The sequence below is a fragment of the Pan troglodytes genome, chromosome 14 (assembly GCF_028858775.2).
Source record: "Pan troglodytes isolate AG18354 chromosome 14, NHGRI_mPanTro3-v2.0_pri, whole genome shotgun sequence".
Lineage (NCBI taxonomy): Eukaryota > Metazoa > Chordata > Mammalia > Primates > Hominidae > Pan > Pan troglodytes.
This window is the reverse complement of record NC_072412.2, coordinates 24,189,033-24,201,138: the sequence shown is the minus strand read 5'-3', so window position 1 is coordinate 24,201,138 and position 12,106 is coordinate 24,189,033. Positions and strand designations below refer to the sequence as shown.

At 41.3% G+C, this 12,106-nt stretch overlaps 1 long non-coding RNA gene across 1 annotated transcript; it reads left to right on the top strand.

Moving 5' to 3' along the window:
• Positions 1-660: 660 nt before the first annotated feature.
• LOC107967858 (uncharacterized) lies at positions 661-10,632 on the top strand. Its single transcript, XR_010150396.1, has 3 exons — positions 661-749; positions 7,210-7,525; positions 10,338-10,632. It is a non-coding gene; the product is annotated as an uncharacterized LOC107967858 (long non-coding RNA).
• The last annotated feature ends 1,474 nt before the right edge of the window (positions 10,633-12,106 follow it).

Genomic DNA, 12,106 nt, shown 5'->3' with positions numbered 1-12,106 from the left:
AGAAAACATAGCCACTAAAACACCAGATGGCCAGGAGCCAGGGTGTGTCAATGGCTATCAAAAACACCAGATGCCCAGGGTAAGACAAGGAGCCCCTCTCCCCCTCAATGTTCCCGGAACTAGAGCAGAAAAAAACATTTCCAGGAAATACCTCCTCCTGCCTATAAGCCCCCTGACCAACCAGCATGAGACAGCTGGCTCAGGCCATAATTAGAACCAACCAGTTACTTCCAAACCTCGCGCCCTAAAACTTTTCAAATGTGTAACCCAATCAGCTTATTGTAACCTCCCCCTGTTTGAATTTGTAACCTCCCCTGTTTGAATTTGTGGTTTTTGCCTTTATAAGCAGTCTGTAACAGTCATTCGGGGTCTCCTGGCCTCATGTGCTGGGGACCCTAGCGCGCTAGAAATAAATAGTGTCTCTTTGCTGTGATTTCCGTGTCGAGTGGTCTCTGGCGGCGGCCCCGTCCCGAAGTAGGAATCTTAAGTAAGGTTCCAACACAACGTCTTTTGGGGGACACAATTCTACCTCTAGCAGATGGTGATGCAGCTGTGAGCCTGGGTGACATCACCTGAAGAGAGTTAGGGGTAAGAGCAGAAGAGGCCACGTGCCCAGCCTGGAAGAACTGTGTGAGTTCATAATAACAGTGGCCAAGGAGGGGAGAGAGGAGAGAGGCGAGGGGAGCAGGCAGCAGGGAAACACAGAGGCGGCAGCCCAGAGCTCGGAGGAGAAGAAGCTGTGAAGGAGGGTGAGATATAGTCTCAAATGCTGCTGAAAGGTTAAGTATGTTGCAGTAATTTGAAGGCTAAAACATGCCATTGGATTTCATAGTCAGGCATCACCTGTGCCCTGTGCCGTGTGCCTGAACTACTGTGGTGTAGATAAGCCTGGCTGAGGAAGCAGCCAGCCAGAGGGGAAGGAGTGGAGCCAGGCTCCGGGCCTGCTTAAGGGTTGGAAGAGGGTAGACCGGCTGCCAGAAGGCGCATGGGCTCGGGCAGGGAGAGGCTTTTAAAAACGGGAGGGATCTTAGAAGAAAGGGGATCCAGTGGGTTGGAGAAAGTAAAGGGGTCAGCACAGGTGGTCCGGGAGTTGAAGGAGCAGCGGTGAGGGCTGACTGAGCAAGTGATCTGCGATCTGCTGGGAGAGGCTCCGGCGCTGACCCCATAGATTCGCAGTGATTTCGGAAGATGAGGCCGGGATGTGGCTGTGGGAAGGATGGTCAGACATATTTTTCCTCTATTGTATTAATGTCTTATGTGAAGATGGAGTAACCTCTTGGCTACCTAATATAGGTATATATATCACATCTTCTCACACATTTGATTGTAAAAATGCTCCTACTTAATCCTAATCCAGCCACCTTTTGTGCAATTCCAAATGTTCTCACCTTCTCCCCAGTGGGTAACAATCCAAAATCACATACAGCTTCTGTACTGTGAAGTGACACAATTTAGCCCCTCTGAGTTCAGGTTTTCTAGGTAGTGTCAATTCCTCCATTAGCTTGGATCTGATCAGGTTTGTGACTTCTCACCATTCTGCAGATTATGGGATAAATGATAAAAGTAGCTTCTCCTGCCTACCCGATACAGTGAAATGGAATAAAAATCAAACAAAAACAGGGAAAGAAGTGCCATACATTGATTACTCTTACAGATTATATAATAGCATATCTCGCTGAGCAAGCTTAGCAGGATGAATGATAGAAACAATGGGTCTCATGAGCATTCTCTTTGTTGCCTCACTTCTCTGGATGTAGAATAAATTGTTGGAACCACCTTCAGAAAAGGGACCAAGGGAGGATTTCCTACTGGTGCTTGTGGTGGTGATGGCAGGCAGGTGTTTGAGGAGATGCTGGTGAATGGCTTTGATCTTGGCACTTCAATGCTGGGGCTTGGTTTAGGGTCTACCATAATGCTGGACGGTCACAGGTCTCTGTACAACAGGCTAGGGACTTTTTTTGACAGTACAACTTCCTTAAAACTGTAACTAGTTTCTTCACAGTTGTATTTAGGATCTCGTATCCAATGCCAGAAATCTTGTCTTGTTCTCAATTTGCTAAAGGAATAGCCATGGTCCTCACAACCTTTAGGTCTTTTGTTGGTTTGTTCTTTTTTAGCATTTTGTCAAGAGGATCTTTCTATGACTCTAACTCAGCCACATAGAGTTTGCCTCTGGAATAGTTAGGAGTCTTTCTTTAATCTTCCCTTGAATGTCACCCTTGTCCTTTCATTGCATTTCAGACCAGTGCATTTAGCAATAGAAAAAGGCACCTTCATTTTTGTTTGTAAGATCCAGCATGGTGGCGTGGGCCTGTAGTCCCAGCTACTCGGGAGACTGAGGTGGAGAGGATTGCTTGACCCCAAAGGGTAAAGGCTGTAGTAAGCCGTGATCATGCCACTGCACTCCAGAATGGGCAACAGAGCTAGACCCTGTCTCAAAAAAAAAATTATTGCCATAATATTTGTAACATTCTTTCATTACATTTTTAATCTCTACTGTAACTGTTGTTGTGCTCACCTAATTTTGAACCATATTTGTATCTTTCTATTATTTTCTTTAAAAATATTGTTGGATGTTTTTCAAAAAAATGATTCATCTTTGTTGATCTACTTTAGGGTATCTTTGTTTTCCGCTTTATTGCTTTCTGCTCTTATTCATATTAATTCTTAATTAAACTTTCTACATATTTATCCTGTTATTCTTTTCTTAACTTCTTACATTTAATTAAAATGGATTCTCAGCTTATTGATCTTCAGCTCCTTATCTTTTATAATCTAATCATTTGAACCTATAAAATTTTTCCTAAGTACAGATTGGGTTATATTTCATGTCTTAATATAGATCCTTTTCATAATTATGCACATCTAATTGCTTTCTAATATCCTTACTCATTTATTCTCTGATCTATGAGCTATTAAAAGGTGTATTTTTTCAAAAGTCCAAATGTATGGAGTGATTTTAATTATCTTTTTATTACTAATTTCTAGTGTAGTTGTGTTGTGGTAAGAGAACACATTCTGTGAGGAACTATTTTTTGAAATGTGTCATGACTTACTTCATGGTCTAGGATGTAATCAATATTCACAAATGTTTCATTTGCTTTTGAAAAGAACGTGGATTCTCTAGTTGTTATAATATGTGGCCAAATGTGTTGCTCAAATCTTTATTCTGACTGACTTTCTGCCTGCTTGATGTATCAGTTACCAAAAAATATCTAGGAAACAGTCCTTCCCCCTTGCTGTGGATGCGTCCACCTCCCCTTGTGGTTCTCAGCCCATTCTTGGACCACGGAATGGAAAGCTGTTGGCCTCCAGGGATCAGTAGCTACATCTGATGGTTCCCGGCCTCCTTTCCTTCAGAGGCTTCCCTACCTGTTACACATAGAAAATGAAAACATACCACCATAACCAAAATAAACAAAAACCAGAAAGCAACTCTTTAGAAAGACTCCAGTGGCCCTAATGTTGCCGCTACCCGACAGTCAGCACGGATTAGCCGGCCTCATGAGAGATGATAAGGAATGGAGATTTTCTGAGTAAAAGGCTCAGAATTCAGATCAGAGTCAGAATAACAAATGAGTTTTTCAAAAGACAGCTGCCCAAACCAAACAAGGAATTTTTCACTTGTTTACAAAGTGTGGAGAGAAATATGGGCCTCCCATTGGTCTTTCCACGAGATAGTCACACACACATCACCTCCTCATCATCACAATCATTAGTATAATTTATAAAAATTGAAAAGGCTGGAAATAAAATTGATCCTGGAGAAATAACAACCAACAGAATTCACTTTAAATGCAAAGGAGCAACAAAATTTATTGACTGAATTAAACACAACAGTAAAATGGCAGTGTTGTAGTTTCATTTTCAGATGTTTGAATGGAACAAGAAAAGTGCTATTAGCCCAAGCTTCTTACATTCATTAAAAGAGTGACTATCAAAAACAGCAACATGCACAATGGTACATATGCACAAAATGGAATTATATCCACAAATATACAAAATACCCAAAATAAAATATTTACAGGTTTAAAAATATAAACATTGATTCCTCTATCCCATTAAACCATTGGAGTGGAGAAAGGAGGAAAGACCCTATTGCTATTTAGAATCCCTTTTTAAAACAAGTTTTTAAAACATAGAATTAGTTCTAGGAGACAATTTTTGATGTTTTCAGGGGTTTAACATTCTATTATAAAAATAATATCTATAAACCTACTAACAATTTTCCTGCTGTGCACAAAAATAATACTGCCAAAAGCCTGTCTTCAAAGACATGCCTGACTTTCAGGAAAACTAATTATGGAAATGGAGTTTCTCGTTTGGGTTTTCTTTGTTACTATTTTCAAATAACCAGCAACTCCCTATATTACACTGAGATACTTTATATAAATAACGTGGGCGAAACCTGAAGTTCACAATGAGCCTGCTAGGTAGCTGGTGTCAAGTACAAATGATAGGAATTGACTTTGCCAACAACATCAAAAGCATTTTCCCAGATATTCCTGATAGACCCACCACTATCAGATCCTCCATATTCAGTAAGATTTATCCTGGAAGCAATGAAAATATTAAATATTATTTTGCTACAGTTTCTCCTCCTTTATTTAGAAATAAATGTGTAGTGGCGACCAGTGGTTGTAATGTAGATATTTGAGAAGGTTCATTGATTCCTTCAGGCCACCTGGAGCCATTTCAAGGCAAGTGAACAAGCATTTTCTGCATGTCTACTCCATGCCCCTATGCTATTTAACCAGATATTTTTAGTATTTCTGCTTTAGTTTATTAAATGATTCAGGTCTGACAGTATCTGAGAAAGTATAATATGTCTGAAGTAACCAAGACCCTAGGTTGTATCTTATTTAAAACATATCTTCTCACAGAGAGCAGAAAGTTATTCTATTCAATCATTGAAGAATTTCCAAAATTACCCCATTTTACCAACATCTACCTTACACGGTTCTTGTGAACAGTAAAGATAATAATGTAAAAAAAGCACACAGCATCCTCTCTGGCAACATAGTAAACATACAGGATATGTTAGTAGAATTCAATATAAAATACTCATCTTCATGGTGGCTGACTTATTGAAGGTGTTCAATAGCTATTGGTTGAATGAGTTAATGAATCGGAAAATGTAGGACAGGATTCAGTGGCTGTAGACACAACATACGATGGACAGCTTTTAAAGGAGCCAGGTGCTTATTTCTGAAGTTCAGAATTGCATGGAGGCAAGGGACAACTCATACAGCTGTCATTTAAACAAACACAGATAACAAGTTGGCAAAGATGTGGAGAAATTGGAACCCTTGTGCACCATTGGTAAGTATGTAAACAGATGCAACCACTGTGGAAAGCAGCACAGAAGTTTCTCAAAAATTAAAAATAATTCTGTGTTTAATTAGATTTACCATATGAATGACCCAGTCATTCCACTTCTGGGTATTTATTCAAAAAAACTGAAATCAGGATCTTAAAGAGATATTTTCACTCCCTTGTTCGTTGTAGCATTACTCATAATAGCCAAGATGTGGAAATAATCTAAACGTCTGTCAGTAGATGAAAGGGTTTTTAAAAATGCAGCATATACATATAAGGAAATATTATTCAGCCTGAAAAAAGAAGGAAATCCTGCCATAAGCAACAACATGGCTAAACTTGGGGGTCGTTATGCTCAATGAAATAAGCCAGTCACAGAAGGACAAATACTGCGCGTTTCCACTTCTATAAGGGATCTAAAATAGCCAGGCTCACAGAAGCAGAGAGTAGAATGATGGCTGCCAGGGGCTGATGGGGGAGGAAATGAGGAGCTGCTGTTCAATGGGCACAGAGTTTCAGTTACGCAGGATGCATAGGTGAGAGAGATTTGCTGTACAACACTGTGGCTATAGTTAACAATACTGTATTGTGTACTTAAAAATTAAAGAAGATAACCCGGGTGTGGTGGCTCATGCCTGTAATCCCAACACTTTGGAGGTAGAGGTGGGCAGATCACTTGAGGTCAGGAGTTTGAGACCAGCCTGGCCAACATGGTGAAACCCTGTCTCTACTAAAAATACAAAAACTAACGGGCATGGTGAGTGCACGCCTGTAGTCTCAGCTACTTGGGAGGCTGAGGCAGGAGAATCACTTGAACCCAGGAGGTGGAGGTTGCAGTGAGTCAATACCACGCCACTGCACTCCAGCCTGGGTGACAGAGTAAGACTCCATCTCAAAAAAAAAAATCAAAGAGGGTAGATCTCATATTCAATATTATCACCACAGTTAAAACACACACACACACACACACACACACACACAGCACCCAGAACTCACCTAGACTGGGCTTAAGGTAGGAAAAAAAAAATGAAACAAACACGCTTGGAATGGCTGAAATCCTATCAGGGAAGTAGTATCGCCATGACAACAGAAGAGATTTCTGTCTGTACTTCCCAGATTAATCCTAAGAGAAGAGGATCCCTCCAAGGGAAGGCCAATGTTTGCCTACTCAGCATAGCACAGTATCAGGGTTCCCTGTACATGACTGCGAGCACCATCATCTCAGACACAAAACTAATTTTCAGCTGCGTGGACATGGGTTAGCTCTTTCTATTAGAAATGAGCTGACAATGACACTAAACAGTACTTAGCTCTTCTATTACTGAAAATCACTAAAGAGTTTATATCCCTGTCCTAGAGACTAGGGGAAAAGAGAGAGAGAGAGACAGAGGTGGAAAGGGATAGAAACAAAAAGGATGAATTAAAGCTGTCATACTGGGGAGATAATATTATCTACCCTATATGGCTGTTAAGAGGACTAAGTAATTATTTCTAAATCTCCTAGCAGCGCCTGATACATAGTAAGTATTCAATGAATGTTAACCATTGTTATATTTACTATTTTTTTAGAGGCATTTGTGTGGCTTAATTCATAGTGCCTTTCTTCAACCTCACACCCCTCTGCTCCACCCCACAAACTATAAGCAACAAATGCAAATACCAAAAAAAAGGTGAAATACATTTTTTTTCTGTTTTTAATGAATATTAAGAAAATCCAATTACAGCACAGCTTAGGTGTGAGCTCCAAACTGAATGGGTTTTATTAAGTATTTGATACAGTCTATGCCCCATAAATATGTGTTGCATTGAATTAAAGTAAATATCCATCCTAAAAGGTGCCCAATTTCAGTTCTGGAGGCTTCATGACTATCTTCATCTTTCCTTTTGCAGTTTGAGAAGGAACTCCTTTCCGTAATCACGAAACTATCATTCTGAATCACCTCTTAAAAACATCATCTGCAGTGACATAATAACATTCCTTAGAAGTGGCTACTGTTGCAACAATCTGTCTCCTTAAACCTTATCACAGCGCAAGGCTTTTGAGAAGCAACGCATGACAGCCACCGGGAAATCTTCAGAGCAAGATGAGGTCTCACAATCAATGGCCGCCTGTGAGGAGCCACACGTACACGCTGCACTGACAATGTCACAGCTCGCTTCTGCCTGTGAACTACACCCTTGCCTTTTGCTTCCCCACACAGGCTCTGTAAGACACTCGTCTACCATACTACCCCTTTGGTCCCAAACTGTTTCATAAATATTTTTGTGTGTAATGAATTGAAATTTTCTAAGACTGAGTTTACACAAATAAGAACCATGTTGTTCATTCCTTTCACCAGCCAGGAAAGCTGTATAGTGGCACCTTTTCACCAAGGATTCCATATTCCCCAAAGCATCCTTAAAATTATAATTTCCATTTTCTCCCTGCATACACTCCATTTCTCGTACTTAAATATGAGCTCCTGTCCTGGGCTTACCCTGCTAGGCACCAGGTGACCATATTCCTGAGCTGCTTCTGTGGTCTAAGAAGAAAGGCAATCCTCTAGTCCATTGAAGATCCCCGATTCTCACCTCTAAACATACGAGTATCTTTTAGGAATACGGCTTCATAATCCATCCAGTTTTTTTTTTTTTTTTTAGATGGAGTCTTGCTGTGTTGCCCAGGCTGGAGTGCAGTGGTGCAATCTCGGCTCACTGCAATCTCCACCTCCCAGGTTCAAGTCATTCTCCTGCCTCATCCTCCCAAGTAACTGATATTACAGGAGTACACTACCATGCCAGGCTAATTTTTTGTATTTTTAGTAGAGAAGGGGTTTCAGCATGTTGGTCAGGCTGGTCTCGAACTCCTAATCTCAAATGATCCGCCTGCCTCAGCCTCCCAAAGTGCTGGGATTACAGGCGTGAACCAGCACACCTAACCATAATCCATCCAGATTTAGTAAACATGGTAAAAATGTAAGAACTAAAACAATTTTGAAATGTGAGCACAATAGCCAGGCTGCCAGAGAACAGAATTTATTTGCAATTAAATGCTGATGTCATCTTCCAGCATCTGTTAACTTCTCCCCTAGCGACTCAGAGAAAGCAGAGTTCTTCCAAATTAAGGACTCTCAGAAAAGTACTTACTTTGAGGAACTCTTAGATCTTTTAAAATGGAAAGCAATGTGGCAAAGATAACCTATATGTCATGAAAAAGTAGCCATGTAAAAGGGAATGTAGATTCATTTTCAGATGCGTATCAATTAATTCATTTGATTTATTCTCAAAGACAGTGGATTGTGATGATAATAGAACAGCTAAAGTCAATAGGTGCACTTTAAGCTTTTGCTGCAAATCTGATAATGGGAAAAGTGTGTGGTTTAATGTGGGGGTCTCGAGTGGTTGGCATTTTGTTATCTGAGTGTCCTTTTGTGTCTTACTAGTAGCCTACTGTCACTGTAGACTCTCCCACAGCTTTCACGGATACTGTGACTGAACATAATTTGGGAAGATAAATCGTATGGAAAGTAACCTTTCAGCCCTGTGTGTATGGAGCAGTCTCGGAATTGATTTAATTGATGCACTGTGCTGACCATTCCCAGGTCTTCTTGGGGCAGGGTCTGTTGCCCACAGCCAGCTCCAGGACACCTGATGGAACTCCCAAGGGAAGGAACACCTTCACGGAGGTGGGAGGTGGGGGGCGGCCCCATCTTCCCTGAGTCCCATCTGTGCCCCTGTGAGGAGCCCCTCACCCCTGGATGGCCACAGAGCTAAGAAAACCTCTTGATTTTCCTAGATAACTCCAAAGCCGGAGAACAAATGAATATACTGTGGTCCATCCAATGTAGATGAGAGAAATTTAACAAGAAGGAAACATTTGCCACGTTAACTGTAAACACTGCTGTAAATGGTATCTGTTCAAAGTGCGCAGATAGGCGTTGGTACAAGAATCGGGATTTCACTGCTGATTCTTTATTGACTGATGACTGCAGAGCAAAATTGTATATCTGCTTTTTAATTTCATCTTTCTAATAATGCATCTGTCTTTATGAAATTTACAAAATAGGGGTTCATGATGCTTTGAAGATTTTTAAAAGCAGTGTTTTACCAAAGACAGAGACGTACTGCCCTAGGGAGGAATCCAGGTCCCTGAAAGACCTTGAGGACAGACGAGAGCTCAGGAGTGCCCACCAGGAACTATGTAACAGACAAGAGTAAACTTCTATATTAAAAATATCATAGTAATAAGTACTATTGGCTGGCGCGGTGGCTCACACCTGTAATCTCAGCACTTTGGGAGGCCGAGGTGGGTGGATCACCTGAGGGCAGGAGTTCAAGACCAGCCTGGCCAACATGGTGAAACCCTATCTCTACTAAAAATACAAAAATTAGCTGGGCGTGGTGGTAAGCCCCTGTAATCCCAGCTACTCGGGTGACTGAGGCAAGAGAATTGCTTGAACCCAGGAGGTGGAGGTTGCAGTGAGGCAAGATTATGCCACTGCACTCCAGCCTGGGTGACAGAGCGAGACTCCATCTCAAAAATAAATAAGTAAATAATAAGTACTGTTTATGTGCATATATATATATATATGTATACAGCAAGCATACAAAATGATGCCATGGGAGAAAGGGGAGTGTGACTGAGAAGGGGCTTCTGCTGTACTGGTTTTTGGTTAATGGGTTCTGTGTTTTCCAATATATATTGTGTTTTTTCTAATATGTTTTTGCATGTCTCTAATATTGTGTTAAATTTATAAGTTAAATTAAATACATAACTAAAAAGAAGGTATTACTAAAAATCATTAATGTAATGAATGGATAATGGCTGATATATAATGTAAACATTTTTTCAAATATTTTGCATTAGTAAAAAAAGGACTGAATTTCTGTAGTCATATTAATATTCTGCTTCAATCCCAAATTGTTTGAAATGCATTATATGCAATTCAATCTGTATTAGTTCACTATTAATGTAGTATGTAAAGTACTGAATACATGATGAAGATTCTAATCTTACTCTATTATTTTTTTAATCCTAGGTTTTCTCAAAAGCTAGTTGTTATCTTTAAAGCCTCTACATGCTTCCAAAGAAAAATTACACATTGCTTGATTTGTGGCACAGTAGTCTCAATTCAGTTTCCTCATGAAGACACGCACAGTGATGTCTTTCCTGTGTGCATCCCATTCCTCATTTGAATTCTCAATCTTTTCACCATCTTCTCTTGTAAACCTGCTGTTATCTCATGGCTCAGTAATGAAAGTGATACTGGTGTCAGAGAAGCTGTGCTTAGTTTAAGATTTCTGTAACTGAAACAACAAAATGGTTTAATTCGACACTTTCTCTGAGTGATCTGGCCTAGGCACTCTCCTCTCTACCTATGCATGTACATGTAAGCATCCATACATAGAAGTGCACACACATATCTGCATTTATAGACCAGTGTGGAGAAAATGCTACAGACAGAACCATCGAAAACCAGACAGATGGGATTTTGAATAAAAGTGCAAATGCTGTAGTTTGGAAGACTGAGCCAACAGCCACAGGGAACTGTCTACCCATATACTCCTGGCCTGACATAAGGAGAATTAACAGAAGAAGAAATGATAGTAATTTTCTCTGTTCACTCCCTACACTCAGAAAAAGAAAAATATTTAGTTGAGCCACTTCTGAGGACATCAGAAGCAAAGGTTCCGGTAGGGCTAATTCCCACCTGGGATGGCCAGTGAGTTTGATTTTACAACACTGTGCAACTGTGTATGGGGAAGATGGGGCTGGATGGGTCCTACATCCGTGCCTGGTGAGTAAGGACTGCAGAGTGGCAGCGGGTAAGAAACCTGTTGCCATCAGAGGGTATGGCCAGTGCCCACGGTGAGGGGTCACAGGAGCAAATGGATGCTCTTCCTTCCTCAAGGAGCCGGACGAGGCTTGCGGCAGTCCTCTTCCAAGAAGACTCCGGGAACTGGCGAATTCATGAAGCTCCTGCAGTCTAGTCAGTCCAACCGGGAGGGATGGGGAGACTCAAAGACCAACACACTCACCCCTCTGACCAGGCCTCAGGCCACTGAGGCCAATCTCGTGTTTCCCCAAGCCCAGAGTGCTTTCAGACACAACCACCACCAGCTCCTCTACTCCCTCCCCCAGAGTGTGTCACTCTGTCCCCTCTCTATGGAATGCAGAGCGACTGTGACATTTCTCTTCCACTCGAATTTGTCAATGCTTCTGACTCTGGGTACCCTGAGAAGAGAGACTTTTTCATCTACCCCGTGCCTGCAAGCCCAACATAGAGCTTGGTAGATACTTGTCATTCAATATATCTACCAACATGTTTTTTGAAAGCCATTCAATCACAGGCATAGTGTTAGAGTGAGCTATTGAATGGGTGAATGGACACATACATGACCATCATCTTAGACCTCTTCTTGTAAATGACCTCATGTGACAGAGGACAAAAGCTATGACACTGCTTTTTTTGAAGCCCATGCCTCAAACATGCACCTGACCCCACCTTTGCCACTGCACAGTGACCTCTGGTCACTCTGTCTTGGCCACGTAAGACATTGACACACAGCTCAGAATGCACCGTCCACCTCTGCTCACACCCGCCCCGCCAACCCCGGGTGAGTTCAATGTCTACATGAGTGACATTGTGGCCACTCAGTCTCCTCCTCACCTTTCATGTCCCATTTATCTTGGGTGTTTAGATTTGGTATAAATAGGAACTCACTTTATCAAAGCAGCCTTACCAGTCTCCCAGTAAAAACATAAAAAGAAAAAAGAATGATTGTGCTGCTTATTTTAACAGAAGCA